The 14,563-nt window shown below is 35.4% G+C and overlaps 1 long non-coding RNA gene across 1 annotated transcript; it reads right to left on the minus strand.

Moving 5' to 3' along the window:
- Window positions 1-5,846: 5,846 nt before the first annotated feature.
- Window positions 5,847-14,563, minus strand: LOC128995099 (uncharacterized). Its single transcript, XR_008490952.1, has 3 exons — window positions 14,549-14,563; window positions 6,947-7,189; window positions 5,847-5,972 (listed from the first exon to the last, which is right to left on the minus strand). It is a non-coding gene; the product is annotated as an uncharacterized LOC128995099 (long non-coding RNA).

A 14,563-nucleotide genomic window follows, 5' to 3' on the forward strand; every position in this document is an offset into this window, starting at 1 on the left:
TTTATGGGTTTACATTTTAGATTAAATTTGTACTGCATAGAACTTTTACTGTTTCTTTTTCCTTTTTCTTTACCCGATTAACTGCTAACGTTTTACTAGATCAATGTGCTTTCATTAGAATATTATGTATTTTTTTCCCAGTTTCAAGAACTTGGATTATTATACATTTACCTTTATTGTTGTTGCATGAGTTTTTTTTAAGATGTTTGTGACACCAAATGGGGGGGGGGTTGAATCTAATACAAATGTTATGGTTAGTCTAATTCGCATATTTACCGTTAAAAACTACCAATAGTATTAGTTTAGCATTGACTCTATTATAAAGTCAACGATTTTACTATTCTGATACATGAAATGTAATTGCAATAGGGTAGTGAGTTTTACTTATACTGTACTTATGCCAAATAAGTTTCAGGTTTGAAATTTAAAAAAACACTAAATAGTTTCCAAGTCTATACACATCATGCAAATATACCATTATTCTCGTTTATAAACCTTTGCATGTCCTCTGTAATCTATACTAATATATCAACATGAGATGGTGTGTGTTTGTGTGCCTGTCTGTTACTCAATAACACAAGAACCACTGTACCAGTTGAAATAATATTTTGTATGAAGGTAGCTTACATACCTGGTTAACATATATACTTGATTACAGTAGTACAGTGTTATGGTTGGAATTTGGAATTCGGATCGAAATCGGAATAGCTGTGGTTTGTAAATATCATGGCCAAATATAATGTTTCGATCTACGATGAGCGACAAAGCGTATTTATTGACGTCATGGGAGAGCCGCATTGAACAATTAGTTTAATTAACTTACTGTATCACCTTTTGCACAGTTAAAAATCTACGATTGCTTTTGGTACTATGTGTTCAATTTTTGAATAATCAAATTTTCTGAGCAACTAAGAGAATTACTCTAGTCAACGGTCTTCAGGAATGACCGATTACCATCAACCTCCTGTATAAGTAGTGATGGAGATGTTCTCATCGCTGCGCCCAATTCCCTGAAGCCAACTGAAATCAGTACTAATTTGGGCTTAGAAACTCCCTCAATTTCCTTAACTATTCGTACACACTGCCGAGCTCTTCTTATTAATATTACTAGCAGAGTACCCGTCCTTCGTACGGGGTTGGCAAATAAGTATAAAATGCTTATTGCAGTTATACCCGATCTTTGCGTTTGCGATGTGAGCACGGTTTGAGAAAATTTGCTTCCTCAAATTACGGTATGCGATAGTATTATACATCTACCATAGCCATAATGTTCTACTACTTCACCTACACAATAGAGAAAGATAGATTATTAAAAATTCGCAAAATATCAAAAATTATTCATGAAATTAAAAACATAAACATAACTGTAAACAATCCTACTTTGACAGTTCTCATTGTGTATCACAGTTTTTTGTTGCTGCTTAGTTCAAATTAGCTGTTTTCATAAATAATGAAAAAAATAATAGTGCTGCACCCTGTTGGTAAATCTTATAAATTTTTAATGCTTTTGCTTATCATAGAACCAACTCTTTTAGTTGAAATAGCTGGCTAAATTCTTTAATTCCCTTTAAATATGAATACTCATAAGGTTAACATGGGGCACTGCAGAGCCACTGGGGTGGAGCCCAAAAGGATTTTTGAGATAAGAATATGCCTATATGTTAATCGGGAATGTGAGCTATCATCATGCCAAATTTCAGCCCAATCCGACCAGTATTTTTCGTGTTTACTTGTCACAAACATACATACATCCATACATCCATACATCCATACATCCAAACTTTCTCGTTTATAATATTAGTAGGATAAATGTGTATAAGAAGATATTATCCCACCCAGCTCACCACTTCAATCTTACCTCAAACTATCCACTCACATTGAAGAGGTTTTGCCAAACTCCAACTTCAACTTCATTCATATATTCGGTGATTTCAATATTCCCATTTCCAGTTGGGGAGAACATGCCCCTGAAGCAAATCCTCCCCTCTCAGTCGTTCCAACTTAGCGGCGATGTTTTCTCTTTTTCATGTCAATTCAATAACAAACTACCGAGGATTTTCCTGCTTGGTCTGATCTTCACTTCGTCTTCTAATGCTCTAGTACTTCGTGACGGAGACCTCTTAATCCCTGAAGACAGACATCACCCAGTTCTAAACTGTGTCTTTGCTCAGCCATCTCCATCAAGTGTTAGACGCAGATCTGTGCTCAATACAAGAAGGTGCAACCTACAGAATGTCTACGAAGACCTGTCTGTAACCAATTTCGATGTGATAGCCTCGGCTATGGGTGGAAAACAAATCGTTCCAACTTAGATATTCAGTTGAGAATAACTCCCCGATGAAATGCTGCGGACCTACCAGGTTTACCGTGATTTACTAGAGAGCTTTAAGCTTTTAACTATTAAAAAAAGTCTTCATAAGTTGAACCTGGACGAAGCCTCATGCTGTCGTTTTTCTACCACCAGAGCTCAATTCAAGGCCTTGTCCACAGCCTGCTGTAAAAATTATATAAACCACGTGGAAGATGTCCTCCACAAAACCACAAAATTTGTTGGTCCTACGTAAAAAGCCTTAATAGCTCAACCTCGACTCCGACCTCAATGTCTCTAAACATATCTACCTCCGATAGTGAACAGTCAGCTGCCGAGTTGTTTGCTACATAATACTCCTCAGTGTTCGGCAAGGATAACGTCCCACCTGACTGCTCCACCCTTGCGTATCAATTAATGGGGTCACACTCGTTCTCCCTCATCCATGTGCATGAAGTGGATTGTGGATAATTATAGGGATGCACTGTGGATGCGATGCTCCCTGGTGTGGATTAACGTCCGTACTAGAGAGTACTACGACTATCCGCAGTACTATCCTAATAATTAGACCAATTCGTTAATTACGAGGGAAAAATGTGGTTCGGATTCCACAATAAACTGTAGGTCCCTTAGTTGCCATTAACTGTATGGGCTATTAATTAACAGCTGTGTCTAAGGAACATGTCGGCCTTAGTCACTAACAAGACTACAAGATCGCGCCACTCATCCTACACTCATCCTTCACTCATATTTGGGTTAAAATACGCACATAGTGGCGTCCCCATTTTAAATAATTGATAATTGATAATTAATAAAAAGTCCGCCAAGCAATTTTATAAACATTGATGCAAACAAAGGTTGCGGTCCCAATTCCATCCTGCCAGCTAGCTGTTGTAAAGCACTGCCGCTGCCGCTGCCTACTGGAACACAATTCACTAATCTCTTCAATCTGTCTCTGTCAAATGGTATTTTCCCCGCCATCCTTAAATCAAGTCATATAATTCCAATTCATAAAAAAAGGAACTATAAATGATGCCAAGAACTATACCGACCAATAGTGATTCTCTCAGTCATCTCAAAGATCTTCGAGAAAGTCGTTCTGCCTAGATTCAAATCCATCATCTCACCATTTGTCTCCCCCAATCAACATGGCTTCTTGACTGGCTGCTGCTCATCCACAAACCTGATAATCTTTGAAACAGATATCTTCGATGCGTTGCCAATGTTCGCCAGGTCGATGCAATCCAACTTGATTTTGCGAAGGCTTTCAACTGCGTTAGTCATAGGCTCCTAGTGGAAAATTAAGGACCTTTGGCTTTGACGGTTGTTTCATTCGATAGTTCGCAAGTTATCTGCAAGGCAGAGTCCTTCAAGTCAGGTACAATGGCTCACTTTCCCATCACTTTTATGCCACCTCGGGAGTTCCACAAGGTCCCTTGCTAGGTCCCATGCTATTTATCTCGTTTCACTACAGACCTTCAATGCAGCTTCCAACTATTCGCTGATGATCTCAAGCTCTACCAAAAAATTTCTTCCATGGATTACCTAGAAATTCTCCAGATTAGCCTGGATTCTGTGGCCAGGTGGTGTATTAGGAACAAGATGTCCTTAAATGTCGACAAATGTAATTATATCACTTTTTTCTGATATCCAACCCCCTTCAAAGGAACTATGCAATTGATGGCAAATAGGTTGCTAGATGCTCAGTGATTAAGGACCTCGGCATGTTGTTCACTTCAAACCTCAGATGGGATCAATCAATTATCAACCATCAATTATCAATTATTTAAGATGGGGACGCCACTATGTGTGTATTTTAACCCAAATATGAGTGAAGGATGAGTGTAGGATGAGTGGCGCGATCTTGTAGTCTTGTTAGTGACTAAGGCCGACATGTCCTCTCTGTCTGCAACAAAGCCTTACGCAACCTCGGCCTAATTCACCCAATCTCGTCAACCTTCATAATAGCACCGACTCAGGAAAGTTGCTATTTCATTCCCTTGTGTGACACCACCTGTAATATTGTGACATTATCTGGTCCCCTCACCAACAATCTGAAGGACGAACTGGACAGTGTGCAAAGAAGATTTGTGCGTCTTGTGGGTACTCACCTGGGATACAGGTTTCATGAGACTCTTATTACTGATCTTCAATCCCTACTGAAGATGCCTTCACTTGAATTTAGACGCTTCAACCATGACTTACTATTTCTCCAGCGTCTGGTCACTTCTGAGCTTGACTGTCCCGAACTACGCCAAAAGCTCAACTTTAGGGTTCCCACTGGTACTCGCTCCACTGACCTTTTCACCAGGGTTGCAGATTCTTCAAATTACGGAAGGAACAGTCCAATTGTGAGACTTCAAAAGCATGGAAACTCAATACCTGGAAACCTCAACATCTTCTGTTGCAGCTCATCCATTTTTGAAAGAAATCTGCGTTCGGTGATCGATGGCTCTTGGGGGTGCACAATATTGGCCCCGTCGCCCTCCGGGTTGATGTTCTGTACATGTTCTTTTTTCTCGTTTCTCTCTTTCTTTTTTGCATGTAATAGTTTTTCTTTTGTTAAATTGAGTATTTTTATAAATTATAAGACATTGTTATGAGCACGCAATATCTGTTTCTTTGAAAGTATTTTCTAGTCAAAAACTGCAATTTCTCCCCATGTTTCATACTAGTCCTATTTATTTGCATTATTATATATTGTCGCTGCCTTGAATGGAAAACTTATTGTTTCTGTTTGCTTCGGTCTTGTCAGTGGTTCTATTTATCGTATTGTAAATTTATTTATTTTTTCTGTTTGCTTGTTCTTGTTTTTGTTTCAATTTCTGTATTTTTATTGTTACTGTAATTTGTAATTTTTGATGTAATTTTTGTTGTAACTGTTGTTGTAATTTTGTGTTGGTACTGTAGTAGCTTCTTGATGGTTCGAAACTGGACCCAGCTATTTTTGTTCATTGGGCTTTCAATGGGTCTGGCTAATGAAACAGCTGATCTAAGTCAGTAACAAAGCTACACAAGGCATCACACTCCATTCTACACTCATATTTTGGGTGAATAAAATATGCACATAGGTGGCGTCCCCCTCTAAAATGAATATGAATGTATGTATTTAATGGCTTTTTCCAAGGTTCAGTCTAGACTAACCAACACAAGAAATTGCGATTTTTAGTTGTACTAGCCAGGCAAAAAATTGCAATGCAGTCAGGGCTCGCCTCATTTTGTGCCAAAAATAATTGTGATTTCTCAACAATTCTTTATTTGATCTCTTTGAACTTGGTGTTGTGTGATAGAGAATTGTAAATGTTAAATACAAGTCTTGTTGGTATCTTCTCATTAAATCATATGTTTTTTTTTTAATTTAAGTTAGGCCTATAACAATTAAAATGGCCGCCATTTTAAAACCAAAAATAGTTGGATTGAGAATTTACTAATCAGATAATGTATTGAAGCGAAAATTTATAAAAAGGATATATGTGGTTTTGTTAAGTGAAATAATAAAATACAATTGAAAACCATTTTTAAAATGCATTTTTGGCAGTACAAAACACAAGAGTTAAGAAATAATGAATACAAAGCACTGGTGGTATGGAATAAAAATTCACAATATATAAATGCACTTGGCTTGGTGGCACTCCAACACCTTCAAATTGCTTTTCAATTTTACCTGCAAAATAAAAATGTCTCAGATAATTCTAATAGGTAACAAATTAAGTACCTAGAGCAAAGAGTAATGAATACAATTTAACTTGTATTAACTGAAAATGAAACAGTATATAATAAGCTTAATAATTTGTTATTAAAGCTTAAAATGTTTTAACACAAAATTGTCACTTATTAAAAATACTGTAAGATTAACAAATGTATGGAAACAGAAACTTGTAGATCTTATTTGAGAATATAAACTTAATTATCTGCCCAAGACCATACCATAATATCATGCCACAATCTTTCAATAGCAAGATATTTCCTCTAAAAAGATGCAGTGAATACCTTACTCAATTCATTTTTTTTATTTAAAATTTTAAATTTTAAATTAATAGACTTATTAGTAATCGATAATATTTCTCAGTAATGTGTCAAGTCTTCATTAGTCATGGATTTTTTAGAAGATTTTAAATTAATGAATACCTCATGTGAATATTTGCCAATACCCCGAGAAATTACGCAATGTAAAAATCAGTGAATTTAACAGTCAAACGATGCTACAAAGGCACTTCATAGATTTGGTGAAAACGCTGTACTATCCTCGAAGTAAACATTGGATCTTCCTTAATACTCAACACTCACCTCACTAATCGACTTAGTGGGGCCGTGCGCACAGAAAGTTACTGTCAGGGGTGTACGGTAAGTAACAGTAGCTGGGGATTCAGTGACAAAACCAATGTTTTGGAAACACATTATTTTTTGCCATTATCGACCCTTTCCACTACAGGTACAAGTGCCTTTTAGGGTGTTTGACTGTTTACTTGAGGTTTGTGTGCACACAATAAATTTTTAAAATAAAGATTCTGCAAGTTTCATTATTTAAAGAATTTTAGAGATTTTCCAGATTGAATTTTGTATTCTGTGCATAGGGTTACATGTTTTAATTTGAAACTTTATAGTTTAAAGTCTATGTTATGATGGCTGAAAATATACCTCCGTCACCTGAGATTTATTTCCTTCCGTTATTTCGCGTGGCCAAGGCTTGGAGGGCGGCAAAGATAGAGCCAGCTACCACGGTCCCTCCTATCCAGCTTTGGGCAGAAGCGGCTATAGTGCCAGGAACCACACCTGCGGTGCCGAACCCCAGCCACGGTAATACCAAGGCACCCAGACCCGGGACTACTAACACTGCTGCACCAATAGCTGTCACAGCGAGGTAGGCCAGGAAACCCATGTCTGCCAACAAAACAACAGAGGTAACAGGAATACTGCAATAGAATACTTTTATGCTGCAAGTGTCATTATTATTGTTATGAATAAGAGACAACTTAACTTACACTTTGTGATACCGAGGTACACATCTTGTCTATGAGCTATGGTTGCAGCCAATGTTTTTGTTAACCTGTTTGTTGTTGTTAGTTTTTTTTATTTTTTTATTTAAAAAAGGTTTTCTAATATTGCTTTAAAAGATTGTTCTGTATTTTAGACAGCTTTTTGTTGACTGCAGTTACACTCTGTGTTCTTTTAAAAAACATCAAGGCAAAAAATAAAAAGTAAAAAACTTTTTACAATAAATCTTACATAGGTACAAGAACTCCTGTTCTCCAGTAAACAGATTTTAAGATTTTAATAAAAACTTCGTACTTGTCACTTTAAATAATGTTACGATGATGTTTTTTTGGGTAGCCGAAATTTGCTAGCTCCGGGACCAGCTAACTCCTTGTCCCTTGTTAAATCCCTTGATCAATAGGTCGCCAGTTCGATCCTGAGAAAAGTGTGTAGTTTTTGCTGGTTCGAAACTGGACCCAGCTGTTCCTGATCATTGGGCTTTGTTTAAATAAATCCTCCTGACTAATAAGATAGCTGATCTTATTCATTAACAAAGCTACACATAATCACACTCCATTCCACACTCAACCTGCCCTGTACTCATATTTTGGTTAAAATACGTACCTAGGTGGTGTCCCCATCTCAAATGAATATGAATATGAAATTTCCAAAATCGCTTGTTTAGCGGATCCATTTACTATACACATACATTTGTGTATAGTAAATGGCGGAACTCACTAACTTGTTTGGTTTTGGAATCGGGTAACTCCATAACCCACTAGTTCACTGGCCGGGTTAGCGAGTTCTATCCGAGAACGGAACTGGCTAACTCGGTCCCTCGGCAGAACTCACTAACTACCAGTGCGGAGCCTTGTGGTCCAATGGGAACCAAGCACGAAGGATAGTGTTAATATTTTTAGTTACTGCAGCATGATTATAGTCTAGTAGGGTGAGTGCACCAGCGAATGACCTGTTAAGCTTGAGTTTCCACTTGTATCCGACATGGGAAAACAGACCATTGAGCTTCAGAGAGTAAACAATAATTTAAATGCTCTGTCTGTGCTCTCTTCTTTCTAATAAGAGTGTTATATTGTTCAAATAGAGAAAAAAATACTTATATAAAGAAAAATACTTTTTTTTAAATGCCCGTTTTTAAACACACTAAAAAGTAGAAAATAATTTATAAATACGTAGAGAGAATAAATACTTGTAAGATTTAAAACGAAAAACGTGGGGCGCATGCCAATTTACAATTATCTTCACCTATTGAACTATTATTATGGAAAGTAAATAAAAGAAACGTCTTATAACAATTAAAACATACAGGGTGTCCGGTGATAAGTGTTAAATAAAATTTTGCATTAAACTACATGGTAATGGTGACAGAATGTCGCAAATTTGAGGTTCCCAACTTCAACAGTTAGAGAATAACAAATAAATTAAGATTTTTCAAAAATTAGTGTAGTTGTTATGAAAAAGGTTATTTTACTCTGTTAAAAATTCACTTACCGTCAACTTCAATGACATTTTCAGAATCCTCACAAAATTTTTAATAAATATAACACATAATCGTTGGGGTAGGTAAAAATATTCTATTTAAAATTCTTCGTTAAACAAATTATTTTTATATCGACGAAAATGTAAATAACATACAGCAATTTATTTCTCGGTTGTTGAGTTCCGGCGAGGTTATCAAATATGACTAAAAACTTCCTTATTTAAAGGGCTTTACAATGGTGTATAATAGTTTTTACCGAATTTCAAATTTCCTAATATAATTCGATCATTATTGTGAAAAAACATGGTAGGGCAAAGAAAATCTATTGTGAAGAATAATACATTTAAGTGCAGGCAACAAATAATTTGTATTTCTTTCTCGCATGCAACGCTTTGTTTATAAATACCCAGCTAAGAAAAGAAACATAGTAGTAAAATGTGTTTGTGATAAAGTTACGGTTATCGTATAATTTTCATATAAGATTTAAATTATCTCCCGGAATTTCTATTTTGTTGAATGGATTTAGTCAATAGATTCAGGTATTTTACTGATAACAATACTTTATCCAAGCGATAAGAAAACAAAGCGAACCAGTAGTCATATTTTAAAACGATCTATCAGTCACATGTGGACAGTGATCGGTCAACTATGTCTTTTTCGATTCGGGAGTATGTTGAAATGCATTTTATTTATGGTTTGTGTAACGGTAATGCGTCGGCTGCTCAGAGAGAGTACCAGAATCGGTATCCTGATCGCACCACCCCCAGTACTCAGGTGTTTACTAGAGTGCATCAACGTTTGCTGGAAACAGGATCGGTTGAGAAGAAGAAGAAAGAAGTAGGACCTGTGCATGATGTTGCAGCTGAAGAGGGTGTAATTCAGAGAGTTATGGATAATCCTACTACTAGTGTTAGGCAGCTTGCCCTTGAAACTAGTATGTCCCGGTGGAAAGTACATAAAGTGTTGAAGGACAATAACTTCCATCCGTATCATTTTACAAAGGTCCAAGGATTGGAGCCTCGTGACTTCGAATCCAGAAAGGAGTTCTGCCGCTGGCTTCTTCAACGTGATATTGTTGAATATCACTTCCTTAAAAAAATACTATGGACTGACGAATCCCGTTTTACCAGAGAAGGTGTGATAAATATTCACAATATGCATCTTTGGAATAATGAAAATCCAAAAGCCTCCAGAGAAGCTTCTTTTCAAAAAAGGTTTGGGATCAACGTGTGGGCAGGTGTGATTGGAGATCGGTTAATTGGTCCCCATATCTTCGAAGGAAATCTGAACGGTGATTTATATCTAGATTTTCTTCAGCACTCTCTACCTCAGTTGTTGGATGAAATTGATCCTCAACAAAGAGCTGAAATCATATTTCAGCAGGATGGTGCTCCACCACATTTTACTGAAAGCGTTCGGTTGTGGCTATCCCAAAACTACCCGACATGGATTGGACGTGGAGGAAGTGTGACATGGCCTCCTCGATCTCCAGACTTGAGCCCGTTAGATTTTTTTGTTTGGGGTTACATGAAAAGTCTAGTTTACTCAACTGTTGTAAACTCTGAAGTTGAGTTACGGGAGAGAATCTTTGAGGCTGCTGGGAAAGTAAGGGAAAAATTGACGTATGAGGTCACAGTTGGCGCAATCCGCAAAAGAGCTAGGGCCTGCTTGCGGGAAAACGGTGGGCACTTTACACCCAAACTGTGATTTGTGCTTCGGACAAAGTGTGTCATTGATTTGTTTAATGGGTTAACTATCATTTCATATTTAAATTGTAGTGTGTATTATGTTTTTTACTAATGTGTTGTGTTTTTTAATTACAAATTTTCCAAAGTCTTAAAAAAAACTCTTTAGTTTGATGGAAGTGTAGTCTGGTCAATAATAAATTATACATACCCTCATCATCAGTGGTCAGCTCATAAAATAGTAAGTAAAATTTTATTATTTTTTACAATATCTGTTTTGGCTTGACCGTGATTTTTCACAATAGTGCGTAAAATTCACCATGGATTTGACAGTAGGTAAATGTTGTTATACATCATTGTAAAGCCCTTTAAATAAGGAAGTTTTTAGTCATATTTGATAACCTCTCCGGAACTCAACAACCGAGAAATAAACTGCTGAATGTTATTTACATTTTCGTCGATATAAAAATAATTTGTTTAACGAAGAATTTTAAATAGAATATTTTTACCTACCCCAACGATTATGTGTTATATTTATTAAAAATTTTGTGAGGATTCTGAAAATGTCATTGAAGTTGACGGTAAGTGCATTTTTAACAGAGTAAAATAACCTTTTTCATAACAACTACAATAATTTTTGAAAAATCTTAATTTATTTGTTATTCTCTAACTGTTGAAGTTGGGAACCTCAAATTTGCGACATTCTGTCACCATTACCATGTAGTTTAATGCAAAATTTTATTTAACACTTATGACCGGACACCCTGTATATTTACGATTATAATTTTACTCACAAGATGGTAAATATACACAAAAGATGGTAAGTGTTGATCGATTTTGATTGGACACTTCAATCATCATCAGACCCAATCGATTCGCCTATTGGGTCTGATGATGATTGGAGTGTCCAATCGAAATCGATCTCCACTTACCATCTTTTATGTATATTTACCGTCTTGTGAGTAACAGTATATAAGTGTAAATATATGTTTTAAGTGTTATAAGACGTTTCTTTTATTTATTTTCCATAAATTTAATAACACATACAATGCTGATCAAGAAGTTACCAAAACCTTATAATCTGTAATCAGATGTTTTATCTTTACTTTGAAATGCTTGTTTTATATTTTAGAAGATCTCGGGAGCAGAACCTCTTAATCCCTGCTCTTCGAACTGTCAAATTTAAGTATTTACAGCTGACTTCAATTGATATATTTACATTCTTTCAAAAAGTAAACATGGAAAATTTGGAACCCCATGGGGCTTAACCCAAGGGAAATATCACAATAAAATGTTATAGTATTGCATTGTCATTTATTTGTGAGCTATGTTGCAAGTTTCAAGTCTCTAGATCATTGAGAAGATAGTTTAAAATTTATTGAAAAATTTGTACCAGACAAAAAAGCGAGCTAATAAAAACGTTTTAATAAAATACATGTTATTGCACATAAACCATTTGCACCTATGAATGAGATTTATTATAAAGCACTTTAAAATTGTATTGATAACCCCTAATTGTCTTAAAATAACCCTTTTATAATTCTCACTTTGAAGCTAGACATCCTGTAATTTAATAAAATTAACCAGTTCATGATATATAAAATGATTGTTGTGAATGAAAACTTTTCAACTACTGTAAGTAGTAACACTTCAATGTGTACCCATAGTTGAATTATGGTTTATAGTGTATCCACTATCCTATTCTATTATACGCGTTTGTCTGTAATATATATATTGAAATCCAGTGAAAGGGTTATGACTACATTTTGGAAGTAAATTTTATTTGTATTATATTATCATACAGGGTGAATAAAAAGTCAAGACCCCCCCATCTAATATTTTTCCAAGTAAATATACAGAGATATCCTTTTGGGGATCGTGCAATCTTAGCAGGACGTTTCTTTTTATGATTTTGAAATTTTTTAGTGTCCCCCGAAAAGGGGGGATTTGGGGGGTAACTCAAATATTTTAAATGTGAACCCCCTTCAAGTGACACCTTATTTTAAACTGTTTACAAAAACTTAAAGGATGGTGAAAACTAGAGGTCGCTATCTCTTCTCTGTCCAAAATGGTAGCCCGTCAAATGTTGTGGAAAATCAATGGTAAAATTGGTTCGTAATTGTAATATTGGCTACCATTTTGGATAGAGAAGAGATAGCGAACTCTGGTTTTCACCATTCTTTAAGTTTTTGTAAACACTTTTAAATGAGGTGTCACTAAATGGGGGTTTACGTTTAAATTGTTGAGTGTCTCCCCTAAAAGGGGGGATTGGGGGGGGGGGGCAACTAAAAACTTTTCAATTTAAAACCCCATCAAGTGACACCTCATTTTGAAGTGTTTACAAAAACTTAAAGAATGGTGAAAACCAGAGTTCGCTATCTCTTTTCTATCCAAAATGGTAGCCAATATTACCATTACGAACCAATATTAACCATTGATTTTCCACAACATTTGACGGGCTACCATTTTGGACAGAGAAGAGATAGCGACCTCTAGTTTTCACCATTCTTTAAGTTTTTGTTAACACTTTAAGATGAGGTGTCACTTGAAGGGGGTTTACATTTAAAATATTTGAGTTACCCCCCAAATCCCCCCTTTTGGGGGGACACTCAAACATTTCAAAATCATAAAACGAAACTTCCTGCTAAGATTGCACTACCCCCAAAAGGATATCTCTGTATATTTACTTGGAAAAATATTAGATGGGGGGGTCTTGACTTTTTATTCACCCTGTATAGCCCTGAATACGTGATTGGTGACAGCCACTACCTCAGGAAAATTCGCATTTCGCTTACACAACTCATTTTAAAATGTTAAAATTTAACATTTGCCTTATGGGAATGGGTTGCCAAGTGTCAAAATTAACACAATAAAATTTACAATTTAAAAGTTAATTTGTTGTATTACATAGCATTTACTTATTGTTCAATATATTATAAAACAAATTGTAAAAGTAAAAAAAATAAAATAAAAAAAAATTATGTTAATTGAATAAAATAACAAGGAAAAAGTAAACAAAACCCTTGTGACTTGTAGCATGTGTTTATAACAAGCTATCCACATTATATTTTATTTTATTTTATTTATTTGTTTACGGTATAACACCATTTTTACAAGGGTTGACATTACAGGGTTGACATGCTGATACAGATACAATATTGAAAGATTGAGATTAAATGAACGAAAAGTGATTAAAGAGTGAAAGTGAAATGTGAAATACAATTGCTTAGCCTAATTAAATTTTCTTCCCTTCTGCCTTTTCTCATGCTTTTTTCATTTTTTTTTTGTTTTGCATAATTTATTGACAGGCAGATAAGAGACTAACATTACATGCGATAGAAAAGACTTGGTTGAATAGCAAGCATAACAATAGATAAAATTTGGCAACAATAACAATCGATAATATAGCAAATTACAAAATACAGTACAAAGGGAAAAACATCAGTAGTATTTATTGAGCATAGATTACACTAAAGATTTGATTGTTTGTGGATGTTCTAACTAAATGTATTTAAAAACTAAGGGGAAGAATATGGTTGTATTTAGTTTTAGGAATAGATAATTTTTGACCTAATAAATTTAATGACGCACCATATAGTAGGCCCATCGCAGGGAACTGTGGTTGTTGCTGAAAAAAAAACTAATTTGGTAACTAAGTCTTAGCACTGGACTTATGGGGTTTTAGATAGAAAAATTACAGGATCAGAAATAGATTTGATCATGCCCCCTTATTAACCAATACACCCAATTAATCGAGCAAGGCTCGGTCCCCCGATACTGATTTCTGTTGAGATATACTGTATTTCCTAGCAAACCCTCAATTCCTCGTTTAGAAAACACCGTTTCCAAAACTTTGAAATAAAATTGATCCAAATCTAGTGAATGAACCGGCACTTTCTCTGGCTATACTCAAAGTTCTGATCCAGTAAGTAAATATTGACCAAGACTATTTAAATAGCAATTGTTGGTTAGGATTTTGACCATAAAATAATTACTGAACTGTACTATTATATGTTTACCAATTGCAAATACTATTGCAGTTTCTATCAATAATCAAGGAACCATAACAAATACACAACCAACCTTGTTTGTACGAAG

The sequence above is a fragment of the Macrosteles quadrilineatus genome, unplaced genomic scaffold (genome assembly GCF_028750875.1).
Source record: "Macrosteles quadrilineatus isolate MER2022 unplaced genomic scaffold, UCM_ALF_1.0 Scaffold_5__1_contigs__length_97177068, whole genome shotgun sequence".
NCBI classification, from domain to species: Eukaryota; Metazoa; Arthropoda; class Insecta; order Hemiptera; family Cicadellidae; genus Macrosteles; species Macrosteles quadrilineatus.